Source organism: Ochotona curzoniae, unplaced genomic scaffold, assembly GCF_017591425.1.
Source record: "Ochotona curzoniae isolate NIBS_2020 unplaced genomic scaffold, NIBS_Ocur_1.0 scaffold_2587, whole genome shotgun sequence".
Taxonomy (NCBI): Eukaryota; Metazoa; Chordata; class Mammalia; order Lagomorpha; family Ochotonidae; genus Ochotona; species Ochotona curzoniae.
In genome coordinates, this window is record NW_024467096.1 from 13,940,906 (window position 1) to 13,954,612 (window position 13,707).

General features: G+C 48.0%; 1 protein-coding gene across 4 annotated transcripts in view; it reads right to left on the reverse strand.

The window, feature by feature from the left end:
* The window catches only part of ST6GAL1 (ST6 beta-galactoside alpha-2,6-sialyltransferase 1), a 115,714-nt gene extending 109,655 nt beyond the window's left edge, over nt 1-6,059 (reverse strand). For 3 of the 4 annotated variants that reach the window (XM_041003091.1, XM_041003087.1, XM_041003090.1), the window contains exon 1: nt 5,754-6,059. The gene's annotated coding sequence lies outside the window, so the exon portion shown is untranslated. Of the gene's footprint in view, nt 1-4,813; nt 5,719-5,753 lie in introns of those variants that run through there. The other variant, XM_041003089.1, reaches the window with a different exon arrangement.
* Nucleotides 6,060-13,707: the final 7,648 nt, after the last annotated feature.

Consider the following 13,707-nt stretch of genomic DNA (forward strand, 5'->3'; position numbering starts at 1 on the left):
ATCCCTGACTGCAACAGGGCTGCATTCCTCAAGCAGTAAAACTTGAAAAGTTCTGTTTCTCTCTCTCTGTGTGTCTCTCTCGATTCTATATACACACTCCCACAGCCCCACAGCAACAGCAGAGACAGGCTCTGAGCCAGCACAACTCCATGCCTCAAATATGCATCAGGAGACCTGCTGAAGCATTTATGGCTAGGCTGGGATTAGCTTCAAAGCCATCTGGGTTGAGAATGGGTTATAGACCAGCCACAGATTTTGATAACAGTTGAAGTGAAATAGTATGATATGGGGTTCACAGCACTTTTCTTTCTATTTTGTTTGTTTGGACTCTTCCATAATCAACAGCTTTTAAAACATACACACACACACATAGAGCAATGATTTTGCTCTCAATTTGTCACCTGGTAGGAGGCTCCATTTCAATTAACTTGCTCTTCTCTCTCCACGGCAAACCACACAATGCTCTGTTACCATTGTTAGAAAAACCATCTAGGCTAAAAGGCTCTGCAGAACTCCAGTCGTAACATCAAAGCCATCAGTAGAGGAGAGCTTCCGATTGACCTTTTTACCTGTGACTTCATCCAATGCTTGCAGCTTCCCTCTAACATGACAGTTCTGTGGGCCCCTCACCCTACAGGCAAGAAAACTGACGCTTAGTAAACAAGCATGGCCTAGTTCATGATCAGTAAGAACTCAAACCCTGAGTCACTGCGCTCTTAATTTCTACCACTCCCACAACACAGTCAGACTTGAAGAGTTTATATAATTGGGCTAACTGTTGGAAGTGTTTTAAATGGTAAGTCCATCTTGCAGACCCTATCTCATGGAAATTGGAAAACGAATAGATTCATTCACAAGCACACTCATCACAATGTCAAACACCAGAGAGAAGCGTCAGGAAGAGTTTTTCCACTCAACAGCGGCCATAGTGCAGGAAACCTTCCCACTGCTCAGTCCCATGAACATCTGCCTCATGGTCGCACAGCATCCTGAGCTCGTCTCGTATTAGCCCTGCCCTTCTTGCGGGCTGTGAGCTTCCATAAAGTTGAACTCTTTTAAGTTGTCTTTGGTTTAGAGTAGGCATTTCAATATATGACGAATGAACTTAAAAACAATCCCAGAGTTTCTCATTTAACCCAGTGGAAATGGAAAACTAAGGTTTTATCCAAGAAGCTTCTGGAGGTCATATGACTGGACTAGAACAGAAGGGCTCATTTCCCACCACAGTGTAGCCAGTAACTTTGCTGCTAAAAAAAATCCAGGATGGGGATTCCAATGCTGGAGGCAGAGGTAGGAACGGCAGAGCCTATCCTCTCACAGCACTTCTCGAACCTTCTCTGAAATGGGAAAGGTCAGATCCCACACAACCTCAAGACCCTGGGGATGTTGAGTGGCTGACATGGGTGACAAGTGAAAGGCTGCAGCTTTAATGTGCATGTAAACCATGAAACTCATATATGAGGACGTGAAGTTGAAAGGCAAGAGCCAGGCTGCAAATACTGTATGTTCTCTATCATCTAGAGGAAGCAAATCCATAAAAATATATAAAAATAAAATGACCAGAAGGAAAAGAGCCAAGTTTCAACAGTGATTGTCTTTGGGAAATGGAATTACTGTTGTATTTCTCCATATTTTTAAAGTGAAGAGGAGCATGCTTTGTTTTAATCATTAGAACAATAAAATTTAAATCACACCCTTGATTCATAAGGCTAACCTCATCCTTCTAGTCATGACTTAAAGCATCACCACACTAGTTTAATCACATGCAACTCTATTGCTTGATATGTTACAGTTCCACATAAGCCTATAAAAAGTGCATCTATAGGCCTCAGAATGCTATTGAAGTATGATTGTGGGTAACCAAAAAAAAAAAATCCTCACTATTTTGTTCACAATGACCACCTTTCCAACTCCTCGGGTCTCTATTGTTCCAGATGCTTTCTCAATTTATTATTCTTGCCATTTTACAGAACAGCCACATCCTCACACTCATGGAGAACCACTTTCTCTTAGACATCTCTTTCTCTCTCAATTAACACCTGTTCTTGCCTTCACCCAGGAAGAGACAGAAGCCCCAAGAGGTCACCCAGGTGATTCTCTATGGGTCCATAAGGACACTTAGTCTCTAAGGGAGATCTAGAAGTGTACTCAGCAAGGGTGGCACAGCTGGGCCAGGACTCCTTGCAAAGCACTCAATGCCTCAGGGCACAGAAAGCATCTCCTAGTTTTGTGTAACCCCAGGCTGAAGCTCTAGAACCCCCAACCTCCTGCTTGTCAGTAATTATGGAAGGGCTCAAGCTGGTACTCACCGAGCAGTGAGAGTTCAGCTTTTGCTTCTCATTTGTCTTTTACTGGATCTATTACCCCATAGTCGCACAGCTTCCCAACCACTCAGAGCCCCTCCATACACTGAGACAGGCACTCCCATCCTTCCCCATCCCTCTGTGTCTGGCCAGGCTTCCTTATCCCAGCACTTGAACATACACTATGAAGTTGCTCTCTCACCATCATTCACCACTTTTTTTTTTTTATTTCAGAAAGACAGAAAACACTCCCAAATGCTTATGACGGCCAGCACTGGACCGAACAGGTAGCAATGCAATCCAGATCTTTCAAGTGGATGATAAGTGAAGTTAGTTACTTGAGCCATTACAACTACCTCCCAGGTGAGCCTTAGGTGGAGTTAAGAACCAAAGGAAGATGTTGAGCCCAGACATGCAGATATGAGATGCAGGTTTCTGAACCCATAGGCAGACTGCCTACTCCCACTCCCACTACCTTCAAAGCTGAGGAGTACTCCGTCTGACCAAAGTGCGGCCAGTTACAAGCATGTGTAATATGACTTATTCCATGAGTTTCAAAGGCATTATTCTTCCCGCATTGTACGATGGGAAGCAGTCTGCCAGTTTAGATATCACACAGAAGAGAAGAGGTTTCAAGTGCCCTCCTGCCTCAAGGCCTAAGCTTCGCCCACCCCATTAGAAGAACAGCTGTGCAAAGGCTGGGCAGGTGCTCTGCACAAAGCACAAAATGGGATCCCATGAGGTGAAGCAGCATGCACAGGCAAGTGGAGCCTCTCTGTTCTGACGTCTCATTGCCATTATCTGCCTCACCATGACAAGCAAAGGAGCTGACTGCAGAAACACCAGACCCAGAATATGAGAGTTCAGTTCAAAAGTAAAGCAAACCACTTGGTGAACGCCCCAGAAAGTGAACTCACTGATGAACTGTAAGCCCCTTCACCACATCTCCCGCTGGGATCCCTGGCTTTGTTTAATAACCAAACCCATGCAAATCTGTAAGGAACTCAGCCTCCAACCTAAGGGAGTGTTGTCATAACAACCATCACAACTCTGACTTTACTCTGGGATGCCAAAAATGACTTGTTGAATGAAGTCACTGCCCTTTTACACAAAAAGAACCTCTATGAGTAAAGCATATATTGTTGGGTGTCTTCAGGAAAGTAAGTTTTGTGTGTTCACACCTGGAAAACAAAAGGGACCAGAATCCAGCCACAAGATTCCTGAAGTTCTTTACTGGGTTGGCATCCTGGTTGAAAAAAAGAAAAAGAAAAAAAAGCTACACTTCAGTGCCAAGTGGAACTACAAGAGTGAAACATCTTGGAACTAGCAAGAAAGAAACAAGTGCAACTCTAAGATAACACAGGCACAGGAGAGAAGACAACACTTTAACTTGGGGGGAACTCTCCCTCCCCTTAGCCTCAGAGAGATTTTTTTTTTTTTTTGGTTGTCTAACTTTTCCTCTGCCAAATCCAAAAATAATTAGTTACTTCCGTGGGACTCTCACCAAGAAATTAATTAAGTGAAATCAACGAAAACAAGTCTTTGTTCTCCCACGAGTGGCTCAGGAGTCACTCTCTAAGAGACACTTTCCCCAGTCGACTGATGTCAACAGCCCATGCTTTTGCCCAAACAAAGGCCTCCTGGCACCAGGATGAGAGGCAAAACATCGAAGTGTCCAGAATTGTCCCTCTTTCAATTTGAAGGGAAAAAAAACAGTCGGGAGAGAAAAAATAACTTAAGCTCCTGAAAGGCTAGGAGGAGAGCAAGGAATTGCTAAATCTATCTTTTCTCAACTGAATAAAGAACTCTTGAAAGGGACCGTCGAAGGGAGCAGTCCGCAACATGAATTGCTTTCTTTGTTTAATTCTATTTCGCCTAAAGCCACTTCCTTTTTAAATCAACCGCACCACCCCGGTTTTGCTCCCAAGGGTTGGAAATGTGGAAGACACACACTCAAATCTAGTCCCGCTTTGCTGATTTCACCCAGTTTTAAACTTGGACAAGGGGCTGGACTCTCAGGCCTCGTCTTGCTGCCTGGGAAAGCAGAAAGTTCTGCCAGATGCTCTCTTTCAGAGTCGTGCGGAGCTGGAAGCTGGCCAGCTCCCCACAGGGGCAGGTTCCTCTGCTGCCCTACTCGCTGAGGACACCTCGGCTCCGGCCTCCAGCACTGCACACTCAAGGTCCTGCCGCAGCCCTGCCGCCAGATTCCTGCCCGGCACCTCTGCCCCAGAGGCCGATCCGTTCGCTGCTACCTCCTAACGCTGCCAACCCAGTTCTGCTAAGCAGACGTAAGCAAAGGGGGGGGGGGGGGGAAGGCAAAACAAAGACTTCTGTTTGCAAACCTAGGAATTTCCCCCCAAATAAATTTAGAACTGAAACGAGGACACCCCTTCCCCCAGCCCCGCGCGCACACACACACATCTAAAAAGGAGCCTTAGGCGGCCCTGCTGTAAAAACGCAGAACAACATAAGAGGCCAGTGACACCAGCTGTCCAGGCACACAGACCTACCCGGCTAGGCGCAGGCGACACCCAAGACCGCACTGGGCGCTGTTCCTCCTGCAGGCTGGGGAGGCGCTCTCCATCTCCCAGCTCAAGCAGTGGCCAGAGTGCAGGGACAATGGTGTGCCGGGCACGCTCCTTTGAGGGCTGGGGGCTGGGGACAGAGACCCTTCAAGTTCACGCACACCTCTAGCAATCCTTCTAGAGGTAGAGGCGAGGAGTTGATCCACCTCCCGCCGAGGAAAGCGCCACGGTCGAGGACACACTCTCCCCGCTTGGGCAACCTTTTTTGTAACTGCGTTCTTGTTTCGCTTTGCCCCTTTGAAGTGTGGCTGTTGAGTCGGATGCCCCAGTGGTACCATTTGGAACGTCCTCCTCGCGCTCCTCTAGCAAGAGATGCCAGCAACGCCGCTGGCTTCCCCGTTGCACAGACAATGGCCCGGCCGCAAAGGACGGCTGGACAAGGCTTGCGGCGCGCCCAGATCTCAGGGCAGGGTGCACGTGTGTTTGTTATGGTGCCTGTGCTCCTTTCCCCACCCCCTTGACCGGCCTCAGTTTATCTACCTGCAGACGCAGCGGTTAAGATCTGAAAGAAGCCAGACCCTGCGAGGCGTCCCGCCCCCCACCCAAACTGGCCGTGTCCTGGAGAAAGCAAGGTTCCCGAGGGCCCCGTGCACGTGGGTTTGTTGTGGGTCTTTAGGCTACAGAAACCAAGGCAGCCCTCCCCCCACACATATAGACCCGGCCTGGACAGAAATAAAGACACCCTTGGCCCTAAGGGGGCCGGCGACACTGGGAACTCGGCTCCAGAGGTGCTATAGACAGATCGGATCCCCGCGCCCCAGGCGCGCCCCAGGCCCAGTCGCCCCGCGCTCCTCCTGAGTCCCTTAGCACCAGTCCTCTCTGGGGGGCCCACGCCGCGCTGCCGCCCACAGTACCCCCTACTCACTGGCTGCGCTTGGGACCGCGCAGGCTGCGGCTGCTCCGCCCGCCCGATGTCTGCAGCCCGCTCCGCGCCCACGCCGGCCGGCAGCCGGCTCCCTTTGTTAGCGCCGGGCAGTGCCCCGGGCTCCTTCCCCAGCCCAGCCCAGCCTAGGACTCCCCCCCGGCGCCTCCACAATCCCCGCTCGGCTCAGGCTGTACAGCTCCGGAGCGCTGGGAGCTCCACGAGGGAGTCCCTGGGAGGAGGGGTCCACTGGGAGGGAGAGGGCGACAGGGGATGTGGCGTGCAAGGGACCGAGGAAGGAGGGAAGAAGAGCGCGCCAGAGGGGCGGGGAGGAAGCCAGCAGTCTCCGTTATGCAAATACAGTCTCTAAGACTAGGTGGGTCCCCTGGGTGCACGCGCCCCAAACCAGCCGGGCCCTCCGGAGGTCGCTAGTGAGCGGATTTTCGGGTTAAAGGTGCAGCGGAATCAGTAACACAGATCCCTGCTTTTTCAATGGTCAAGGCGGGGCGGAGCAGAGGGGGTTGCCACGTGGCCCCAAGGACACCCCCAAAATGCTACCTCCATCAGCACTCTGCCTGTGGGGCTTAGTGATTCCAACTCTGCCACCACCTCGTGCTGTGACCTTGGGCAAGTCACTGACCTCTCTGAAAACTCACCTTCCCCTTAGGAAGAATAGGAAAGAACAAATCTGTTTTATAGGTTCTGGAGCCAACCTCGGGCATGGCACGTAGTGGACACTCTTAAAGACAACAAAGTAGGATGAGAAGGGGTGACCTGGAATTTATGCACAGGGAGACTGCTACCCCCGTCAGGCGCTCCAGCTAAGCTGGGAGGCAGTTCCTCTCTTGCACCTGGGCTCAGCCAGGCAGGTTAGGGAAAGCTATCCATTGAACAAACATGGTACACAGGCCAAGCCCAGGGCCGGAGCTCCTCTTCCCAGTCCAGGTGGTGATTCATCCCCACCCCAACCTGGAGAAAGAAGATTGCATTAACAGATCCTCAGCCCCCTTCCTCCAAAGGCTTTTTTTTTTTCCCTCTCTCTCTTTCTCTCTCTGGGCTCTTAGCCTCTTCTGCTCCCTAACCCTTCCCCCACTACCCTGGAGGTCTTGCCGCTGCTTGTTTTAGAGAGTGCCAAGCAGAGAGGGTTCCAGACCCTCTGACCTACTAGCTATGCATTCTTGGGCAAGGTTCACAGCCTCTCTGAGCCTCCCTGTCCTCACCTGTAACCTGGAGGACAAAGAGAATGTTCTCTGGGCAAGCCCTTAGCTTGCTACCTGACGCATATGTGAATGAATGAGTGGAAGCAGACAAATTTATGAGCGTTTCTGAAGGGAAGCTGCTTGGAAGGTTTTAGACTTTATGTGCTGAAAGATGATGTGGAGTGGCATGCCATGCATCTTTGTGTTGTATGCTGATTTCTCAGGCATCATGCTGGAAAGGGGCTTGCAGGAGCAGGGAGCACAAGCCCGGAGACTAGAGAGGCAGCTGACATCACTGCACAAGAGGAAGAGAGCAACTGTGACCAGGACAGAGGGCAAGAGAAAAAGTACCTTGATAATAGCTACCATTGGAAAGCAGAAGTACTTTCCTTATGTGTTTGCTTGTTTTCTTATTAAAAAAAAAAAAAAAAGAACATTTCCATCTACTGGTGGGGACTCCATCAGCCGCTGGCACATAGGGACCTCACCACCTAAGCCATCACTCGCTTTCCAGGGTCTGCATAAACAGATGCTCTGGTATGAAGCATAACCATCCTAACCAGCTAGACCCAGGGTTCACCCCCACTTGGCTTTTTACGTAGTCCCGCCTTATCATAAGAGAGGCAGAGATTTTTGTCGCCGTTGATAGAAGAGGAAAAGGAAAGAAACCGGACTCTGAGCCCTCTTCCACATTCACCGAAATCCTTAGTCATTTCCTTCGTCATCACTTTCTGTTCAACACCACTTAGGAGCTGACAACAGAAAATGGGCTCTTTTTAAAAGGATTCCCTGTTCTATTCAAAAAGAGATGCAGCCCAAAGGGCCCATCCAGGATTCTTGGTTTATCTGTAATCACCAGAGAAGATAAGACAGACCCAAGAAGTTCCTGGGGCTCCGAGGCAGGGATGCAGGCAGGCCAGACTGCTCCTGGTCAAATTCCAGAGGGGTGCCCTTGTGCATGCCTTGCTTGAAAACTACTTTCTCATCAGCCCAGGCCTTGTGAGCTGGGAGAGGCAGGAAGCTGGGCTCTTAGTCAGAGAGTCCTGTCTACCCTAGCCCATTGCTAGCCTGAATTTGAGGCTTCCTCTCCTATTTTTCCAAGATGCATGCCTTCCTTCCCCTAACTTTCCACTTGACACTATTATGGTTCTGCAACCACCACTCCCACCTCTGTGTTATGGTTGAGATGTCTATATGCCCCCAAGATCTATATGCTGAAATTCTACCCCCATGGTGACAGTGTAAGGAGGTGAAGCCTTTGCGAAAATCTCCATGTCACAAGAACAGAGCCCTAATTAGTGGGATTACCTCCCTTATGAAGGATACTAGAGAGCTAAGGAGGTCCTTCACCATGTGAGGACACAGCTAGCAGGTGCCACCCTCAAACTGCAGAGTAAGCTCTCACCAGATGCCAAATTTGCTTTCACCTTGATCTTCAACTTCCAGATAAGAAGAAATGAATTCCTATTTATAGGCCACAGATACATAAGGTATATTCATCATACAGCCTGAACAAACTAAAACTCCACATACCACCTCCACCCATTTCCAACCTTGGTCCACACATAATATTTCAGGAATTGCCTTTCTCTGTCATCATTTCAGGCAGTTTACTAATGCAAATAATGCTCACTTACAATAATCCATTTCCAGGCATCATTTTCTTCTTTTTTTTTTTCTTTTATTGTTGCAGGCATTATTTTCATAGCACTCTTGCACTGGTGGTCATGTTAGTAGAAAGTCATGTCAGGGAGAAGGAAAGTATGAGGCAGTAGAAATTTTTTTTTTTCCAAATTCTTCACCATCCCCACTATAGGTGTTCATCAAGACCCTTAAATGAGCTGCACAAATCTCCTTCGCTTCACCGCATGTGCAAAGATTGCCCAATGCCAGGATAAGCTCAGGGACCTGAAGGAAGCATGGTGCCCCCAGGCCCCTTCAACAGCCCTCAGTGCTGTCACCCTTAAGGATGAAGACATATGCATACAACTATATCTGCACGGCTCAAATGAAAAAAAAAAATAGAATCATAGCATCTCTAATTTAAGCACCCACCTGTCTACTGTGAAGCAGACTGACACAGATGGGCGAGTACATGGTGAGTGGGTGCAGGGTAAAAAAGCTCTGGAAGACAGAGGCTGGAAACTAGAAACAGGTGTCTTGGGAGACATGAACCACAAGACAAAGGAAATGGCTGGCCCCACAGACTCTCTAGGGGCAGGAGCCATGACTTAGCAAGCTAATCTTCTGATGGCAGCATTGACATCCCTTTTGAGTGCCTGTTCATGTCCCAACTATTCCATTTCTGGCCCAACTCCCTGCTTATGACCTGGGAAAGCAGCAAAGATGGTTTAAGTCCCTGATTGTCTTCTACAGACAGGAGGAAAATAGTAATTCTGGGAAACTGGGTGTTCCATGGATAAAGTCTGTGCCTTCTCCCTGCCCACCCTACTTCTGCTTGAGCATGCACACCTTCATCCTGGCACCCAAACCCTTCTCCAGACACGTGGCAGACCCTGAGGAGACTCCTGGCTCCTGACTTTGGCTCAGCTCTGGCTATTGAAGCCCTTTGGGGATCTCTCTTTCTCTCTTTCCTTTGAAAATCTAATATATATATGAAAGATCAACTACAACAAAAACCCACAACTGCTGGCTTCCAAACCTCAAAGTTAAATATGGGAATATGGTGTATAGTGTGATATGAGAAGTCAGAGAAATAAACCTATCAGACAGACCCATATGTAGCTAAACTGACTTCACCTCCACCATCTTCAGTGTCCACCCCCTTCCTAACATCACTGGGGAGAATACCAGGAAAAACCAAGACAGCATTCCCAAACCACTTGTGTTTTAAGTATAAGGTCTTCTGGCTCATTGCGGTCATAGCTACCACATACTAGCCATGGACTGTGTGCAAGGCACCCTATATTTTCACTGAAGCCCTCCTGGGAAATGAGTAGTAATCTTAAGACCTTGGTGGATCTAAGTCATCTCAAGCTTTTCTACAGTTCCTTGCCTTGAGGTCAATCATAGCATGAGATTCATGCATGAGAGAGAAGGGGCAGGAAGATCAAAACATCAATGAGACAGAAATGTCATTACCAAATTTTTAAAAGAGATTTATTTATTTGTTTAAGAGACATGTGACAGAGAGGGGGGCGGGAAGAGACAGAGATCTTCCATTCACTGATTCATTTCCTAAATGGCCACAAAGATTGGGGTTGAACCAAGCCAAAGCCAGGAATTGAGAACTCCATCTCAGTCTCCCATGTGCATGACACAGGCTATTTGATCCATCATCAGTCACTTTCCCAGGGACATTAGTAGGAAGCTGGATCAGAGGTGTAGTACCTAGAACTGGAACCAGTGCTTAGATGGGATGTCACTGGCACAGGCAGCAACTTCACCTGCTGTACCACAATACCATCCACTTAAAGTTCTCTTAAGAGGACAGAATAGTCATATTCATCACGGTGAGGCAAGACTTCCCGGGAGCTGCTGATGACATGTCTTTCTCCACAGTCCTCCTGCTTCTAAGTAAGCTCCCGTAAGTCATGAACCACATTGCCATAGCCCCTTCCTCTCTGCCTGTCTCACTAAGTGCTCTCCTTAATTTTACTCTTGTAGGAAAAAATGAACATCTCAGTGACCACACAAGATATGAGAAAAAAAGTGGGGAGCCCCAAAGCAATGAAGACAGTGAAGCCAGGTCTTCAACTCATGCATCTTATTCCCACAAGCCCCCTGCAGACTCGCAGTCTCCTGAGAATCAGGGGTGGCTCTTGATCACCCCCATTTATTATAAATGAGGAAACAGGCACAGAGAGAAAAGTAGTTGTTCAAGTCAACCAGTGAGTGTTAAGCTGAGTGTTGGAACTTTGAATACTATCTCTGACTCTGGGGCTGTCACAGGCTGGACACTTCCCTCTAACTGCCAGTGATAACTTCCAGCTGCCAAAACCACTGCCCTACTGCCTGGGGCTATCACAGGAGACCAGATGTACCAGCAGTGAAAGGAAACATAGGAGCAAAGCAGAGATGCTCGGAATCCTTTCACTCAAAAGGATCCAGGAAATTGACTTCTCTTGGTCTGGTTGTGTTGGAACGAAAGCAGAAAGCTGCCTTCTGTGCATTTATCAGTGGAGGATGATGTCAGAATAACCCGCAGTAATGGTTGAAGCTTTGTGCAAGAGCGTATGTAGGTCAAACAAAATCTCTTGGCAATTAACAAATGCTTGCAGCTCATGTCTGTTTGTGATTCATCCCAAACTCACAAATAGGATATTCTCCTCTTCTTAAAAATCAATGTTAACTCTCTCTTTCTCTCTCTCTTCTTGGCCTCCTCTCCCTTGCTCTTCCCCTCTCTCCTCCTTCTTTCCTCCCTTCCCCTGTTCTTGCCCCACTAAGGCTCCCAGGTGCGGTTCTCTCTCTCTCTCTCTCTCTCTCTCTCTCTCTCTCTCTCTCCTTCTTCTTGGCCTCCTCTTCCTTGCTCTTCCCCTCTCTCCTCCTTCTGGCCTCCCTTCCTCCCCTTCCCCTTCCCCTTTTCCTGCCCCGCTGGAATAAACTTCCCAAGATAAAAAAAAAAAATCAATGTTAATAGCTTCCTCCCTCCTCCAGTTTTGCAGATAAGATTTGGTGTAGAAACGTGGGAATTACATGAAGGACTACCCATCCCATTGCAACACTAGAGGGAAAAATCAGTAGACAGGGAAGAATGTTGGGGAGGGGGATCGGAAATCTAAAAGTCTATAGAACTGCATGGTAAAATAATAACAATAACAATAATAAAGAAACTTGGGAATCAGACAAATATAAAGAAGCAAGGAAGCAAAAATAAGAAGTGTCAGCCCCAGTGCCAGGATTTGGTATTCCCAGTGAGGTGCTGCTTAGGATGCATGCATTCCTTTCAGGACGCCTGGGATCCAGTCACAGTTCCACTCTCAGCTCCAGCTTCCTGCACATGCTCACCCTGGAAGCACCAGGTGATGGCTCAAGTACTGGGAGCCGGTCATGTGGATGACTTAGATCAAACTTCCGGGTCCTGTTGCAGCCCAACCCAGTCCTGACTGCTGCAGGCATTTGAGAAGTATATCAGCAAATTGGAGACTTCTCTTTCTCTCTCTCCACTTCAAAAATATAAGGTTTGAAAAACATTGTCAGTCCATCAACCACAATCAGAACTGGCCTTTAATCCATTTTCTGCTAGTTGTTTGCTTTGCATTTTTCCTTACGTTTTCATAACTAAGATTAGCCTGCTTTTCTTTTCCTACAAGTCTATAAGAGTAACTTTCCTAGTTCATGTTAGCCCTCATTATATAGGCAAACATTCTTAGGCAAATTATTTGTAGTTTGTTTCATCCACCATTGGCTAGTAGAAAGTTCAGCTTAGTGACTGAGGTGCGGACTCTCCAGCCAGGTTGAGTTTGAATACTGTTTCTGCTGCCTCCCAGCCGCATGAGCCTGAAAGAATTACTTAATTTCTCTGACGTTGTTCCTTTACCTGTAAAATGAGAATAGTGATATCTGCCTCCAAAAAAATTTCTGAAGGGCAAATGAGTTAGCTGTAAGAATAGAGCGTAGAACACTCCCTGGCAAGGAGCAAGTAGTGGCAGTTAGCAACCTACGTCATAAATTAGCCAATTGTTCTGCAGCTGCCTGCGGGTTTTCCATGATCATAAGTAGTCCTGCAGAAAAGCACTTACTGTGTGCACAGGGAAAGGACAGGTAGTTGGAAATGTTACTGTGACAGGAGATCCTGCCTTTATTTGACAAGATGGTATTTAATTCCAGTTCCCGTTTATTGAGCTCAGTGATGGCAAACAGAGTCCAAGCATAGACATACATCAAGGTAAACAAGGGGTGGACATCACCCTTAAGGAGCTTTAGTCAGAGGCACAAAAATTTTCATTTGGTTACCTGCTCCAAGAGGATGCTTTTGCTCTTATGCTTATCTATGTACCACCTATGTGAACAGAGATCACCGAGTGCCTGGCCTGAACAAACAGCAACAAAGGCAAAGTTTGATTAGTCATGCCTGCTGCAGAAAAATGTTGTAAACATTAAGCATGGGGTCCATGCATTAAACTAATTCCAGTAAGCTGGTGACCTAGGTAGAATCCTGGTGGCTCAGAGCTTCCATTCCAAAAACGTCACCCTTTTCGGTTGTGTTTTACCCATGAATCTTTTAGTCTCCCCAAAGAGGACTTTGTTTGATGAGAATGGCCACACATCCCAGCCAGCCCAGGAGTCAGCAGGCCTGCCTTCTCCAAGTAACTCTCCCCATTCAGCCGCAGGTCTCAGCCAGACATTTCCTCTTCCTGTCTGTTAGTTCCCTAGGAGGCATCTAAACTAAGTCAGTGGTTGCCAAGCCTGACAGGCCTTCGGAGCCACCTGCAGACATTCCTTACCAGTTCTCATGGTCTTCCCCCAAAGCAAGTGGCTGTGGGTTCCGGTGCTGGGTATCTGGGCTGGTTAACAAGTTCCCCAGACAATGATGATATGCAGGGTTTGCAAACAAGTTAGGCCACCTCGAAGTTTTGCTCGCTTCTCCCTAACAAGTTCCTCTATCAAAGCCACTCAGCATGCCTGGGCAGGGCTGTGCTCCAAGACCAACGGAGCACACTTGCCCAAGTACTCCCCTGAAGGAGGAAGTCTTTGCTAACGGACTCTGCCCTCCAGACAGCAGTCAACCAGCTGCTGTCTCAGCCACCTTTGTTGTGTCTGACCATCACTAGCAGTTAACTGACTACAAAGAGTTG